The following is a 15,616-nucleotide window of genomic DNA, read 5'->3' on the forward strand; positions in this document are numbered from 1 at the left end:
GGGGCTAGCAGCCAGCAGAAAAGAGGGAGAGCAGAAGGAGGCAGCAGCCAACAGAGAATAAACACAAATTCTCTCCTCTACAAACCCAAAAATCATGCTCTTTTCATTCTTTAGAAGTAGTTGTTCAATAGTTATGCAAGGCTAAGCTCTTTTCTTGGTTGCAAGGACACAACAAACCTTCGGATTTCAAGAACCGTGAGATTTATTCTTCCTTTTATTTTCAGTTTATGTTATGAATGAGTATGATTGTTTTCCTATGTATATTTCCTATGATTGTTGTTGATGATTGCTAGAGCGGACTCTAAGTTATTGTTGTGAACAATCTATTGCCAAGTTTAATATCAAAACCGGAGTTGTGATATATGAACTTGTGAAGCAACTAAGCTTGATAATTGTGGCGGAACTACGTTATTGAACTTAGGGAGAACATTTGAACAAAGTGACACAAGCTGCGGACAGCTTGTATGTTAATCTTGATGAAATTATCTAGTTCTTAAAGCTACCATTAAATTGAATCATTAGTGCGGACACTTTGATTGTTTGTTGGTTAGGATTAGTTATACGGCGGATCCGTTAATTAATCAACGTTAAGAAAAGATAAAATTTCAGAACATAAACTGCAATTTTCGTTTCAAGGATCGGTTCTAATTTCCGTTGGTGGATGTGTGCTTGCGACCAAGGTTTGTTTTCTTGATAAGTTTCGGTTTTAATTGATTTTGTTTGCTAGTTTAATTGCTGCCATAGTTTAGATAATCACAAACCAAATCCCCCCAATTACATAACGTACAACATAAAAATCTGACTTGAAACTTCCTCGTGGGATCGACCCCTTGCTTGCTCTATACTATCTTGTGTGTTGTGTTTGAAGCTAGGGTAATTAATTTGTTCTTTCCCTTTTATGCATTTTTCTTTGTTAGATGTTCTTGAAATTGGCTTCATTTTGTTTATGTTTCCTTGTCCTCTTAGTTAATTTCAGTTTCCTTCACAGCTAGCTTAGGTCTTAGGTCAATTTTCTTAGGGTCTTCTTCTTCATTTTTGGTTCCGGGTCTTAAGAACAAGAGGAAGGGAGTTCCATACCTTTCGAATCTAAGTTTGGGGAAGGTTTGATAGTATTCTTTCTCTTCTCCTGCTGGTTCTCCTCCTTCTTCTTCCTCTCATGTTTTCTAGCTCCTCTTCCCTTCCCTCTAGGCAGCTGTCCAATCTTCTCTTAAGATCTCAACTCTCCCTCACACGTTCACAAGGCACTCTCTGCTGGTTTGGTTAGGTTTCTGTTGGGAAGGAGGAAGAGAAGAGCAACATGCAGCTAGACATGCAGCTACTGTAGACAACTTTGGGAAGAGGAAGGGTCACCTTCTCTCTCTCTCCTTGCATTTATACTCCCCATTAAATGAGGTGGGGTGTTTAGGGTTGGTTTAGATGTGTTCTTGTCCCTATTTTGGTCTGTCCAAAACCGGTTTTACCCCTCCCTCTTAGCTCCTTAAGACAGTCTGGTTTGTTTCCTAAACTTTTAATTAGACTCAGTTGCTGCCGATTCAAAATCAACAGCGAAAACTGTGTCACTGCCAAATCAGAAATCGGCAGCGAAAACTGCATCGTTGCTGATTCAGAATTCGACAGCGAAAACTACGTCGCTACCTATTCAAAAATCGGCAGCAAAAACTGCATGACTGCGTCACTGCTGATTCAAAAATCAGCAGCGAAAATTGTGTCTCTGCCGATTCAGAAATCGGCAGCCAAACTATGCCACTGCCGATTCAGAAATTGGCAGCAAAAACTGCATAGCTGTCGATTCAAAAATCGGCAGCCAAAAACTGTGCCACTGCCGATTCAGAAATCGGCAACGATGGTGGAGTCATTCCGACTTTACTTCTCTTTTTCTTTTTTTTTTGGGTGTTTACAGTCCATAATGACAGAATTTAATATATGATATTTGAATTGATCACAATGCGGAATTTAATATGTGATATTTGAATCGGTCATAAAGGTGGGCCGAGATGCAAAAATATATGAATGTACAATAAATAGGCATAAGAAATATTTAAGATGAAAAAAATATTTAAAAAAGCCATAAATGGGCATAAAAAAACATTTGAGATTAGAAAAAAATATATATGGATGAACTATAATTGGTATAATAGATGTTGAGATTGGAATTTGATATTTATAAATCCATATTTAAACTAATATACAATATATGGGTATGGTAAGGGGTAATAACCCGAAATTGATTTGGACTATGAATGATGAGTATTTATGAAGATTTTATATGAGAATGTATTAAATTAGAAATGAGTGTTTGACTAGAATGGAATAAATTAATTAGGAAGCCAAAATGTGTTAAGATGAAATGAGTGTTTGACTAGAATGGAATAAATTAATTAGGAAGCCAAAATGGCATAGAATATATTGAAAATAAGAAACAAATACATGCTTGGAAAGCCAAAATGGCATAAAGGGTGATAGGATGATAAGGATGTTGCGGCCAAAATGAAATAAATGGAAGGGAAGCCTAAAAGGCATAATGTGTTGTAAAACAAGACCATGTAGAGATTAAACACGTATTGAAAAAGAAGTATGGTAGAAAATAAATTCAATGTGAAATGGAATATCGTATGAATTAATTATGTGGTAAGATGAAATGTGGCATGGAATAAATACAATGAGAAATGGAACATGGTATGGATTAAACATGTTGTTGAGTTAAATAGGGAGTGGAATAAAATCATTGGAAAATAAAATATGGCGTAGATGAAAAAAATGGCATGACAAGTATAATTAAAGAAGGGGACGCTATGCACTTGAGGGCCTAGCTGCTGTGGTCAATCGTGTGACTTGTTCCGCCCCCGTCCCGGGTTCGACCCTCTATGTGCACGCCTGTCACCCCCGCGGTGCCTTACCTGCTCCTGGGCTTGCAGGATGTCCAGTGGGCCGTGGGGAATAGTCGTGGTGCGTGTAAGCTGGCCCGGACACCCCACGTAAATCAAAAAAAAAAAAAAAGGGGACGCTATTCATTCGATGAAGTGAATAAAATATATGAGAATTATGGTATTGACCGAAAATTTTAGTGAAGGATGCTCATTGTTGTGTTTATCTTAGAGTTTGGGTAAGCAATTAGTTGAAATGGACAATCATTTACTAAATCTGTATATTTTTTTATATGTGTTTTTATAAGTGCATTCCATCCATTCTATATATATGTAGATATTGTGTTCTAGTTGTTCATTAGCTATTTTATTTTAGGAACTTTTTTTTACAACTAGTTTATGTTATGTAATAAATTATTACATGTATTTAATCTAGTGATAATATATGGATTATATGAATAATAAGAGGAGAAGATGTGTGTGTATATATATATATATATATATATATATATATATATAAGCTCAATATCATAGAAAGATTTCGAGAGAGCCTTTATAGGCTTAATATTGCAGAAAAAATCAAGAGGGTGTGCTGCTACTCTTAATATCTAAGGCAATGTCTTATATGCCTAAATAGTTTTTACATGATTTGTAAGAAAATAAGGATTGATTTTATAAGTTTGGAATGTCGGGTCAATGAGACTTTTAATTTAGATTAAATTTTTAATGAGTTTTATAAACAAATTATAAAACCTAATATAAATACATGCATGAATGAGCATTGATTTTATATTATTTGAAGCAAAAGACAAGGCCGATACATATTGTTGAATAGGTCCTTGTTCATACATAAAGAAAGACAAATTGCAATGCTAAGAATAATGATACAATGGCTAAAACATGAAAAGAAACAATATGTAAAATTTAAAAGATTCGACAAAATACATTCAAACACAAATATTAATCCCCTAAATATTATTCAATCTCAAATTCCCATCACAACACATTAAAATCAACAATAAAATCAAAATGCAAGATTAAAATCATTCAAACATAAGTATTCATACACTGAACATTGGCCGTTCAAAACCTCAATATTAAAACACATAAAAAATTAACAATAAAGCAAGATAAATTCTTAAAAGAGGTTTGAGATTCAAAAAGGACCTTCTAGGATGAACAATGATAACCAAAAGGAGCTGAAATAGTGGCATAATACTGCTGGAAGAATTAAATTAGTGTGGCATTTGGTTGCCAAATGCTAGGAGGGAGTTGTCAGCTTTGGCACTGTCGCACATGGATATACAGCGTCGAGGGGGTCGTTGGAGTCGCTACCTAGTTGTTTGGTTCAGGGCCACTAGAAAACTCGGGTATACTGGTTTTATTAGAGATCCAAAGGTAAGGGATTAATTGTGGCTAGAAAAGGTATTAGCACCCTCATCGCACCCTACCTGAGGTAAGTTGTTTTGTGTAGTTTGATGTGATTTAGAGGTTTTGATGATTTTCTAATCGGTGGCCTATCTGTGGTTTAAGATTGAGATTTATTCGTATGAATAAATTTGGTGTTAAGAATTTATTATGGGCTCGAGTATCCAAATAAATTCTTATGACAATATTTTTTTGTAATTTGTGTATTACGGTTAGAAATACTCTCAATTAAAATCGGTGAATATTTAGAATAACTCTGAGAATTTTTTGGTCAACTTTTGATATTTCAAATACCAGTCTCACTTGTAGGTCCATCATTCTATACCAGAATATTAACCATTAATTCTCATGAATTAAAATTTTGATTATTGAAATATTGGTCAAATTCTCATGAATTTAGTAAATTGGCTAGTAAATCCTAAAATACATGCAAATATGTATTTTAAATTTTCATATGAAAATACTAAACGCTCGGCGTTCCCAACATTCCCTTTCTCCCACCATTACTTACATTAATTACATCAAAATAACATGCAAAAGAAACATGACAACGATGAAGGTTACCTACGCTAGGATGTCACGGTTGCACTTACTGGTTTCGGGAAATCGTTGCTAAGGGTGGTGGTTCAGCCAAGAGGGGCTGGGGCTGGTGGTAGTCCACGGTTGAAGCTGCTGGAGATGAAGAAGTTGCACTGGGGAGCTGCTGTCGTTGCTGTGTTCAGTTAGAATAGGAGAAGACAAAGTGTTGGAACTAGAGAAAATGCTATTGGACTGCTTGCTGGATATTGCTGGTGCAGGAGGAAGAGTTGCTGGTGGAGCATGGTGCTAAACTGAGGACTTGTAACTGGAACAAAGAAGGTGCTGCTGGTGCTTTAATAGAGGTCATGGTGCATTTGATTCAATGGAGGGCTGCTGGATTTTCATAGCGCCGAGTTGAATACTTGCCGCTTATCGTTGTGGACCGAGAAGAAAAGGTCGCTAGTGTTGGAAAATCATGGGCAGTTGTTTCAATGGAGGACTGCTGGATGTTCACGGTGTTGTGGAGCTATGTTGCTGCTCACAGTGTGGAAGAGCAACTGGGGCTGGAATGCTGGAGTCTCACGGTTCTTGTGCAAGAAGAAGTTGCACCGCTGGAGGAGGAAAATCTACACCACTGGATTTTGGTTTGGTCGTCGCTGGTGCAGAAGGAACCACCTCTACCGCTGCTGCTGTTTACGGCGGAGAGGGCTGCAGCTTCGATTGGTGCAAAGAAAACGGGGGGGCTGAACGAGCTGGATGGAAATGCTTGTGATGCCCTTGCTGTCATGGCTTGTGGTTGGAGGAAGAGTGCTGGGAAATAAGAGTGAATTATTTTTCTCTCTTCACTCTCACGGGTTTGGTGTTTTTCTTTGGTTTTTTTTTTACCTCTCTAATTAATTCCTCTTTTTAGGTTAATGCTCCTCCCAAAATTCTCTCCCCTCCTCCCTCCCCCTCAAATCCCCCTATTTACATGTAAATAGGTAAATTTTTTCTTTGGCTTGAAGATAAAACAAACCAAAATCAAAATTTCAAAAATAAATCAACCATTCATTTGCTATCTTGGAGACAAAACAAAGAAAAATGGACCATTGAATTAAAGGAATTGATTATAGACTATTTGATTAAAAAAGATGGGTTGCTTGGTAAGAGGGTTTTCAATTTTCAAATTGATCATCTCCCTTCCACAATTACAATTAGATCACTAAAAAAAATTAAATGTATTTTTTTTTTAAATTCTTTGGAAAAGATGCCGCAATCGACGCAAATACATCAAAATATATATTTTTGGGTTTTTTGTTATTTTTTTATATTTTATATTTTTTTGAAAATTTATTAAAAATTAGGTAGCAACAGATGCCCTCTCTTTACATTACTTACGAAGCAAAACCTCATCAATGTTTTGTATAGTGAGCTTGAAAAATGTTTCTGGGCGGCTTGCTAGGTGATCCACTCATCCAAAGACTTTGTTTTTTTTAAAAAAAAAATTATCTCATTATTATGGGTGACCTGCCTCTTTTGAAGTTAAAAAACTGGTCTATTTTCACGGGCGATCTACCCACATACACTCACGCTAGTTTATTTTCAAGAACGACCCGCTCATTTTGAAATTCAAACATTAGTCTATTTTCACGAGCGACCTGTCCATTCAAAAACTAATCTAGTTTCACGAACGACTTGCTCCTTTCTGAAATTCAAAAACTGATCTATTTTCATGGGCGACCTCCCCTTTCAGAAGTTGATCTATTTTCACGGGCGACCTAACCCTTTCTGAAATTTTAAAACTGGTCTATTTTTATGAGCGGCCTTCCTATTCAGAAATTAGTCTATTTTCATAGGTGACCTTCCCTTCCAAAAATTCAAAAACTGGATTATTTTCATGGGTGACCTACCCTGTTCAAAACAAGTCTTTTCTCCATAAATTTTGTAAAGACAAATGAATTGTTCTTCCAAAACTAATCTCCTCAAAGCTTGTAGTTCGGTTGACCTGAAATTCTGTTTTTGTAGCAATCATCTTCAAAGAGAACTACGACCAAACTGTTTACACCTTGGTCATCCTAAAATCTTAATCTAGCGATTCCCTTAACTAGAATACAAATCTGAACAACGGCTCGGCTAACCTAAAATCCTAATCTAGCAATTTTTTTTAATCAAAATAAAAAATCTAAAAACAATTCGGCTAACCTAAGATCTTAATATGTCGATCCTTCTTAACCAGAACTCAAATATGAACAATGGCTCGCCTAACTTGAAATCTCAATCTAGCAATTTTCTTTAACCAGAACAAAAAATCTAAAAAAAACATTTCGACTAACCTAAGATCCCAATCTGGCGATACCTCTTAACCAGAACTCAAATCTAAACAATGGCTCGACTAACTTGAAATCACTTTTCTATCGTGGGGTTTGAAAACTTAGTGCTTCCTAATTGCATGGTTGACTTAATACTTCCTGGTCATGGGATTTGAAAACCTGGTGCTTCCTGATTACAGGGTTGACTTAAGATTCTTCCTGATGACAGGGTTGATCTTCTTATTTTCTTGAGAATTTTCTAATGGTAAGGTTTATCTCATCTTCATCCTATTCCAGGGTCAAAACCATCATTTGCTATCATTAGTTCAATAATTCTTTCTTTGTCCACTCAGATTCTTCAAAATCTTATGGATTTCATTGAGGATTTTTTCTGTAAAAATTTAAAAATATTTATGCAATACTTTAGGATTAGATGATATGCATGCATCCTTACTTGGTTTGAAATGTAGGCCCCCTCTTTGATGCTCTATCGGCATAAGGTGTCTTTGTTTGTTATCCAAAGCCTTCTTAGTTTTTCTAATTCATCGACTTATTCGAGTCTACTGTATATCAATCCTTTACTCAAATGCAAGTGCAGTGCCCATCCTAGGCTATCTTTGATGATTACTGCTCTCATCATTCATCAAGTCCGATCATGCCTCATAGTGTGGTGTTGCTTGATTCATCATAAAAGAGTTTTAACAAATCATTAACTTTTTGGATTCTCCAAAAACTGCCCTTTGATCTGCTGCGTATGGTCTGCCAACAATCATCTAATGTCGACCTCATCTTAGATTGTTAATCAGCCATGAAGTTGCCTTCAGTTGAACCATACTCTTTAAGCATATGTTATCATCAACCTTCAAAGAACTGTTAAGTCATTCAAAGAAGCAACAAAGGCACTCATTATTGTATACTCAATGCCCTTCTCAATGAATTTCTCTTAGCCCGTCTAACCATATCATGAAAAGAAATGAATTGTCATCATCAATGATATTCCCTTTTATCACTCATATTCATGTGTTGAGATGCAACTTGAATCAATGGGCTTCAAAGAAGATTGTCCCACAATCAATCTTAGTGTATTTACCCAAATGCTCTCATACAATCACATTTTTCAGGTGTCATAACCATACTTTAGAGGGTATGATTAGTACTTAAAAGTGCATTCTCACTAAGGCTTTATATCATCATATTGCATTTAAAGTATCATTAAATTCCCTAACTTAAACATGTTTATAATAACAAGTCTGATAATATAAAATAACTATAATTTATGGTAAATGCTCATTTTAAATGCAAGCCTATCACATAAATCAAAGGATTGATTGATAAGTTTAACTACTGAAATTGAGAAGACAAAGAGAGGGTTAAGCTTAGAAAAGAGATGTTGGTTCAGTCCAAACTAGAACACTATTCAGTCATTGGGTCATATTTGGAGCTGTAGATCTTGGATTTCAATTTGGTTTATATGGCTAGAAAGCTAAGACATAAGCCTAAAACATTCATGGGAGTCCAAGACTCAATTCTGCTGTTTGGAAGTCCAAATCTTAGCAACAACAGAAAAGTCAGAATCTATCCTGCAGCCCAGACACTGTTCAGCGTTCAGCCCATATCTAGAAGTCCAAATGCACCAATTCTTTTTTGTTGGAAAGCTGAGACAATTTCCTAGAACTATCATGAGGACAATCTATTCAAATTCTAACGTTAGCAATGATGTTTTGTTCAGACAAGAAGATAAGGATTGTCACCAAGTCAAGATGTGGCCACCCACTCAACAATTAGTCATCAAATCAATAGTTCCAAATTTTGGCCTATAAAAGGAGGCATTTGCTATGCATTTAGGCATCTTGGTTTTTAGATCAAGATCATGCTCTTTATTTTTTTTCTTTATAATTTTGTAATGCTTAAGTTTTGTTTATACTAATCTCTTGTTTATGCTTTTCATTTCCTTTCCTTTACTTAGTTAATCTCTTGTTTATGCTTTTCATTTCCTTTCCTTTACTTAGTTAACTTATATCTTATTTATGTTCTTATCTTGTTTATTTATGTTTCTCTTTTACATTATGTTTAGCTAAGTTTATTATGTTAAGGTGAAAAGGTTACACTAATGGTGTAAGAATAAGTATAGTTTAAACTCAACATGGACTTTAATGTTTGATACTAACATGTTTTGTATTTGTTATCTTGTTCACTTTTAATACTTTGCTTGTTAAATTGTTAATCTAGATTTATGTTGTATAACCCTTGGTATAACAAAACTTGGCACTTTCATAGCCCAACCGTATGGTATAACCGACACTTGTGCTATGAAAGAAACTTGATTTGTTGTTAACATAAGTTAAAATCATGAATACCTGACAACATTTACAAGTATTAGCATTATTCGAATAAGATAACTAATGTAATCATGTTAACAATTTATAATTCGATTGAAACCTCCTTTGTGTGTGGTTTCCAGTTGAGTAATAAAAAGAGTTTATATTATACTTGTTTGAAATACCATTAGTTGATCCTCTAACCTTGACAATTATTTTATCCTTGTTTAATCCTTATATCAATATCACATCTCAAAGCTCTCTTCAACTCCTATTCTGTTATTATCTATTTCTTTATTTGTAGTTTATACAATTAACCTCCCTGTGGTTCGACCCCGGTCTTGCCGGATTATTTACTACTTCGACACTCCTGCACTTGAGAGAAGACATCAAACTCTTTGGTCGTGTTAAGTTTTTGGCGCCGTTGTCGGGGAGGAAAATCTTGTATAAATTATATATTTTATTTTATTGTCTTTTCTTTTCTTTTCTTTATCTAACTTTTGTTTCTTTTGTTTTGTTTTGTTTATTTTTCTTTTCTTTTCTTCCATTTTATTCTCTTCCTACACGTGCATGAGAGTTTGGTCACTTACATTAAGTGGTAGACTTTGTAGGGTATCCTCATCATTTTCAGAAAATATGGCCGAAGAAGATAACCAATCGCTTCATAATGAGAATAATCGAGTTAGAATACTTAGAGACCACATGAATCCTACAAGGACAAGTGCACCATCATGCATAGTTTTTCCCCCTGATGCATCTCATTTTAATTTTAAGTCAGGCATTATTCAACTTTTACCTTTTTTTTATGGCTTAGATCTAGAAAATCCATACTTGCATTTGAGAGAATCTGAGGAGGTCTGTAACACCTATAATGACTTAAATTATAGCATGAACACCATCAGATTAAAGCTTTTTCCTTTTTCATTAAAAGATAAAGCTAAAACATGGCTACAAAATCTTAGGTCAGGATCCATTCGTGCTTGGGATGAAATGCAACAACAATTTTTAAAGAAGTTTTTTTCATCTCACAGAACAATCTTTCAAAAGACAAATCATCACTTTCACTCAAAAACCAGGAGAAACATTTTACCAATGTTGGGATAGGTATCAAGACTTGCTTAATACTTACCCTCATCATGGTTTTGAAACATGGAGATTAGTTTCATATTTTTATGAAGGGTTAACACCTAAACATAGACAAATGGTGGAATTGATGTGCAATGGAACTTTTGAAGATAAAGACCCTAATAAAGCAATGGAGTACCTAGACTTGCTAGTTGAAAATGCTCAAAATTTGGACACTATAAGCACTTATGAGGCACCAAGTAAAACTCAACCCCATACATCTAGTGGAGGAATGTACAACCTTAGAAAAGATCATGACCTCCAAGCCAAGTTTGCATCTTTAGCTAGAAAAGTCGAAGCACTAGAATTGAAAAAGAGTGGTCAATTAAAATCTGTTCAAGACATTATGTGTCAAATCTGTGAAACCAATGACTATCCAACTTTGCCTTCTTTCAAGGAATGCTTCCATGAACAAGCCCATGCTTTAAACAGTTTCCAAAGGCCCAATCATAACCCATACTCGCAAACATACAACCCTAGTTGGAGAAATCACCCAAATTTTAGTTGGAAGAGTGATAACAATAATGCACAAACTTCACAGCCACCGTTTCAAGTACACCATAATTTTCAAAATTCTCATGGATATGCACCTCTTTCTGTTCCCCCTCATAGAAGAAATCTTAAGGAAACATTGCATGCATTCATTGAAAAGCAAGAAACAATCAACACTCAACTTGCTCAAAGCATGACAGATTTTAAAGATACTCTTGCAAAGTTCGCATCTGCTCTCAGTTTTCAAAAGAAAGGTAAGTTTCCATCTCAACCACAGCAAAATCCAAAGGGGCAATACAATGCAAATGCAAGTAGCTCTAGAAGCCAACACATGGATCAAGTCAAATTAGTCATCACTCTTCGCAGTGGTAAGGTTATTGAAAAACCCATTCTTAAACCTTGTGAGAAAGATGATGAGTTAATCTGAACATTGCAAAGAAAAGACTGATTCCCCGCCATCACTTCCATTTCCTCATACCATGACCAAATAAAGGAAAGTCAATCACAACTCTGAAATCTTTGAAACTTTCAAGCAGGTAAGGATCAATATACCTTTGTTGGATGCTATTAAACAGGTTGTGAAAACTCAAGAAATTTATAATTTTAATATATAGATGTGTAAACCCTCATGTAAATGTAAGTGTAACATCCCCCATTTCTGGGATAAGACAACAATCTCATGTCAATAGAAAAACAGAGTAGTTAAATTTTTTTTTTGTATATACGTATTCATGGTCTTCGTATTAACATCTACCGAAATTTCGACGGAGTCCCCCCTATACCGGAAGGTCCCAAGTTACCGACATGTAACCTGTTTACACTTCTAACAGTTCGCATCTCATAACTTAATTCCCGACCCAATCAAGTTTAAACATTTATTATACAAATTAAGTTATACAAACATTTTCATGTTTACAAAATACAAGGGTATACTCCCTAGAACCTAGATTTCAAAAAGGGAACATAAGCTAGGATCTACTCCTGTCGTGCATGCGATGATCCTGAAACAAAATACATATTATTGCAAGGTGAATATCACAATAAATATAACAATATGAATATCTAATAATTTCAACAGGGTAACATGCATTCATATTTCATTTACTTCTCCCTTCTAGTTTTTTTTTATTAAAATCTCTTCCTTATTCAAACTATTAATAACCGTTCCCTCTGTCACTATCAACCTTCATTCCAGACCTTATAAGATCAACGTGATTACTTTTGCTTATCACATTACTGATACCAATTTCACTGGTATCGTCATCACCACCCTATAGGAGTCGATATAAGGCGATCCCTTTACCCGGGATCCTAACATACACTAAATGTATGCTGGCCAATACATGGTGATCCCCTTACCCAGAATCCTAACATACACTGAATGTATGTTAGCCAATACGTGGAGATCCCCTTACCCGGGATCCTAACATACACTAAATGTATGCTAGTCCATTCGTGACGATCCCCTTACCCGGGATCCTAACATACACTAAATGTATGCTAGCCAATATAGGGTGATCCCCTTACCCGGGATCCTAACATACACTCAATGTATGCTAGTTTATGCCTCAAATCACACTTCTCATATTTCCTTTGTCAGTGATAATTTCATCACTTGGCAATTCACATAACAACTTTTCACCTTGAATACACATACATTCAGTAATTCACATTTCACATCAAAAATATATTAAATCATGGAATTTAACTAGAAAGCATAGGTGTGAATCACCTACCTGCAATAGAAGCTCTATTCGTGCTCCCCTGCTGCTGCTGTTGCACCACGTCTGTGGTCCCTCCTGCAAATCACAGGTTTATCTCATAAATTTTTCTCACTCAAGGATATGTTTTATAATAACCATATCAACAACCAATAAGTCTTTCTTTCAGTCATTTCTTAGTACTTTATGTTTTTTCTCATTTCACTCATTATTACTGTCGTTCTTTGTCCAATCCTAGTTATCATTCCTTTCTTTATATTTGGACTATCACTGTCCAACTGTTACTGTCTCGTTTTTGAACTGTTACTGTCTGACCTCTCCTTAGATTTTTTCACTATATCTGGAGTTATAGAACTCCAATTCAAGCAAAATTTGTGGCGTTGGAAAGGTAAGAAATGAGGCTACAAGTTCTATGTTTTGAGAAGAACCCAGTTCCGCCTCTAAGATAGTCAAAATCGCTCATTAACAAACACTTGGATTGTTACTATCCAACTGTTACTGTCCATTTTTGAACTGTTACTGTCTGACCTCTCCTCAGATTTTTAACTATATATGGAGTTATAGAACTCCAATTCAAGCAAAATTTGTGGCGTTGGAAAGGTAAGAAATGAGGCTACAAGTTCTATGTTTTGAGAAGAACCCAGTTCCGCCTCTAAGATAGTCAAAATCGCTCATTAACAAACACTTGGATTGTTACTATCCAACTGTTACTGTCCATTTTTGAACTGTTACTGTCTGACCTCTCCTCAGATTTTTAACTATATATGGAGTTATAGAACTCCTATTGAAGTGAAATTTATGGCGTTGGAAAGGTAAGACATGAGGCTACAAGTTCTATGTTTTGAGAAGAACCCAGTTCTGCCTCTAAGATAGTCAAAATCGCTCATTAACAAACACTTGGACTGTTACTGTCCAACTGTTACTGTCCATTTTTTAACTGTTACTGTCTTATTTTTGAACCGTTACTACCTAGACATTGAACTGTTACTGCCTAGACATTGAACCGTTACTGTCCATTTTTGAACTGTTACTGTCTGACCTCTCCTCAGATTTTTAACTATATATGGAGTTATAGAACTCCTATTGAAGTGAAATTTATGGCGTTGGAAAGGTAAGACATGAGGCTACAAGTTCTATGTTTTGAGAAGAACCCAGTTCTGCCTCTAAGATAGTCAAAATCGCTCATTAACAAACACTTGGACTGTTACTGTCCAACTGTTACTGTCCATTTTTTAACTGTTACTGTCTTATTTTTGAACCGTTACTACCTAGACATTGAACTGTTACTGCCTAGACATTGAACCGTTACTGTCCATTTTTGAACTGTTACTGTCTGACCTCTCCTCAGATTTTTAACTATATATGGAGTTATAGAACTCCTATTGAAGTGAAATTTATGGCGTTGGAAAGGTAAGACATGAGGCTACAAGTTCTATGTTTTGAGAAGAACCCAGTTCTGCCTCTAAGATAGTCAAAATCGCTCATTAACAAACACTTGGACTGTTACTGTCCAACTGTTACTGTCCATTTTTTAACTGTTACTGTCTTATTTTTGAACCGTTACTACCTAGACATTGAACTGTTACTGCCTAGACATTGAACCGTTACTGTCCATTTTTGAACTGTTACTGTCTGACCTCTCCTCAGATTTTTAACTATATATGGAGTTATAGAACTCCGATTCAAGCGAAATTTGTGGCGTTGGAAAGGTAAGAAATGAGGCTACAAGTTCTATGTTTTGAGAAGAACTCAGTTCCGCCTCTAAGATAGTCAAAATCGCTCATTAACAAACACTTGGATTGTTACTGTCCAACTGTTACTGTCCATTTTTGAACTGTTACTCTCTGACCTCTCCTCAGATTTTTATCTATATCTGGAGTTATAGAACTCTGATTCAAGCGAAATTTATGGCGTTGGAAAGGTAAGATATGAGGCTACAAGTTCTATGTTTTGAGAAGAACCCAGTTCTGCCTCTAAGATAGTCAAAATCACTCATTAACAAACACTTGGACTGTTACTGTCCAACTGTTACTGTCCATTTTTTAACTGTTACTGTCTTATTTTTGAACCGTTACTACCTAGACATTGAACTGTTACTGCCTAGACATTGAACTGTTACTGTCTTGTTTTTGAACCGTTACTGTCTAGACATTGAACTGTTACTGTCCAACTGTTACTGTCTTGTTTTTGAACTGTTACTGTCTGACCTCTCCTCAGATTTTTAACTACATCTGGAGTTATAGAACTCCGATTCAAGCAAAATTTGTACCGTTGGAAAGGTAAGACATGAGGCTACAAGTTCTATGTTTTAAGGAGAACCCAGTTCTGCCTCTAAGATAGTCAAAATTGCTCATCAATGAACCGGACCTACTACCCTATAGGGTCTGTCATGACCCAGTCTTGGTTGGTGACCCATAACTGGAGTTCTATGACTCCAAATTGAGCAAGACCAATTTCATTAGTTAGTAAACATCCAAAACTACAATTTCTATGAGAAACTTGATCCTAATTCCTTCATTCTCCTACCCAAAATCTCTTTGATGGTCAAGAGACAAAACTGTCCAGATTCATCACCTTTCCATTTACACACAACACACGAAGTTCTTTACTTTAACAACTCCTACTTTTTTTTTCCCCTCAATTCAAGTCTAAGAACTCAATATATAAATTTACATCCAGGCATCAATTCATAATCGACTTGAAATGACTCATAAGACCAGGTTTATAATATCTTACCTGGTGCGAATCAAGGCTTCGATCCCTCCTTTTCTTTCTAATGACAGTCGACCCTCCCCTCTTCTCTTCTTATTCAATTTTTTCTTGTTAATCCCTTTCCCACCAGGGTTGATTTTACCTATAAC

This window comes from Populus trichocarpa, chromosome 12 (assembly GCF_000002775.5).
Source record: "Populus trichocarpa isolate Nisqually-1 chromosome 12, P.trichocarpa_v4.1, whole genome shotgun sequence".
NCBI classification, from domain to species: domain Eukaryota; kingdom Viridiplantae; phylum Streptophyta; class Magnoliopsida; order Malpighiales; family Salicaceae; genus Populus; species Populus trichocarpa.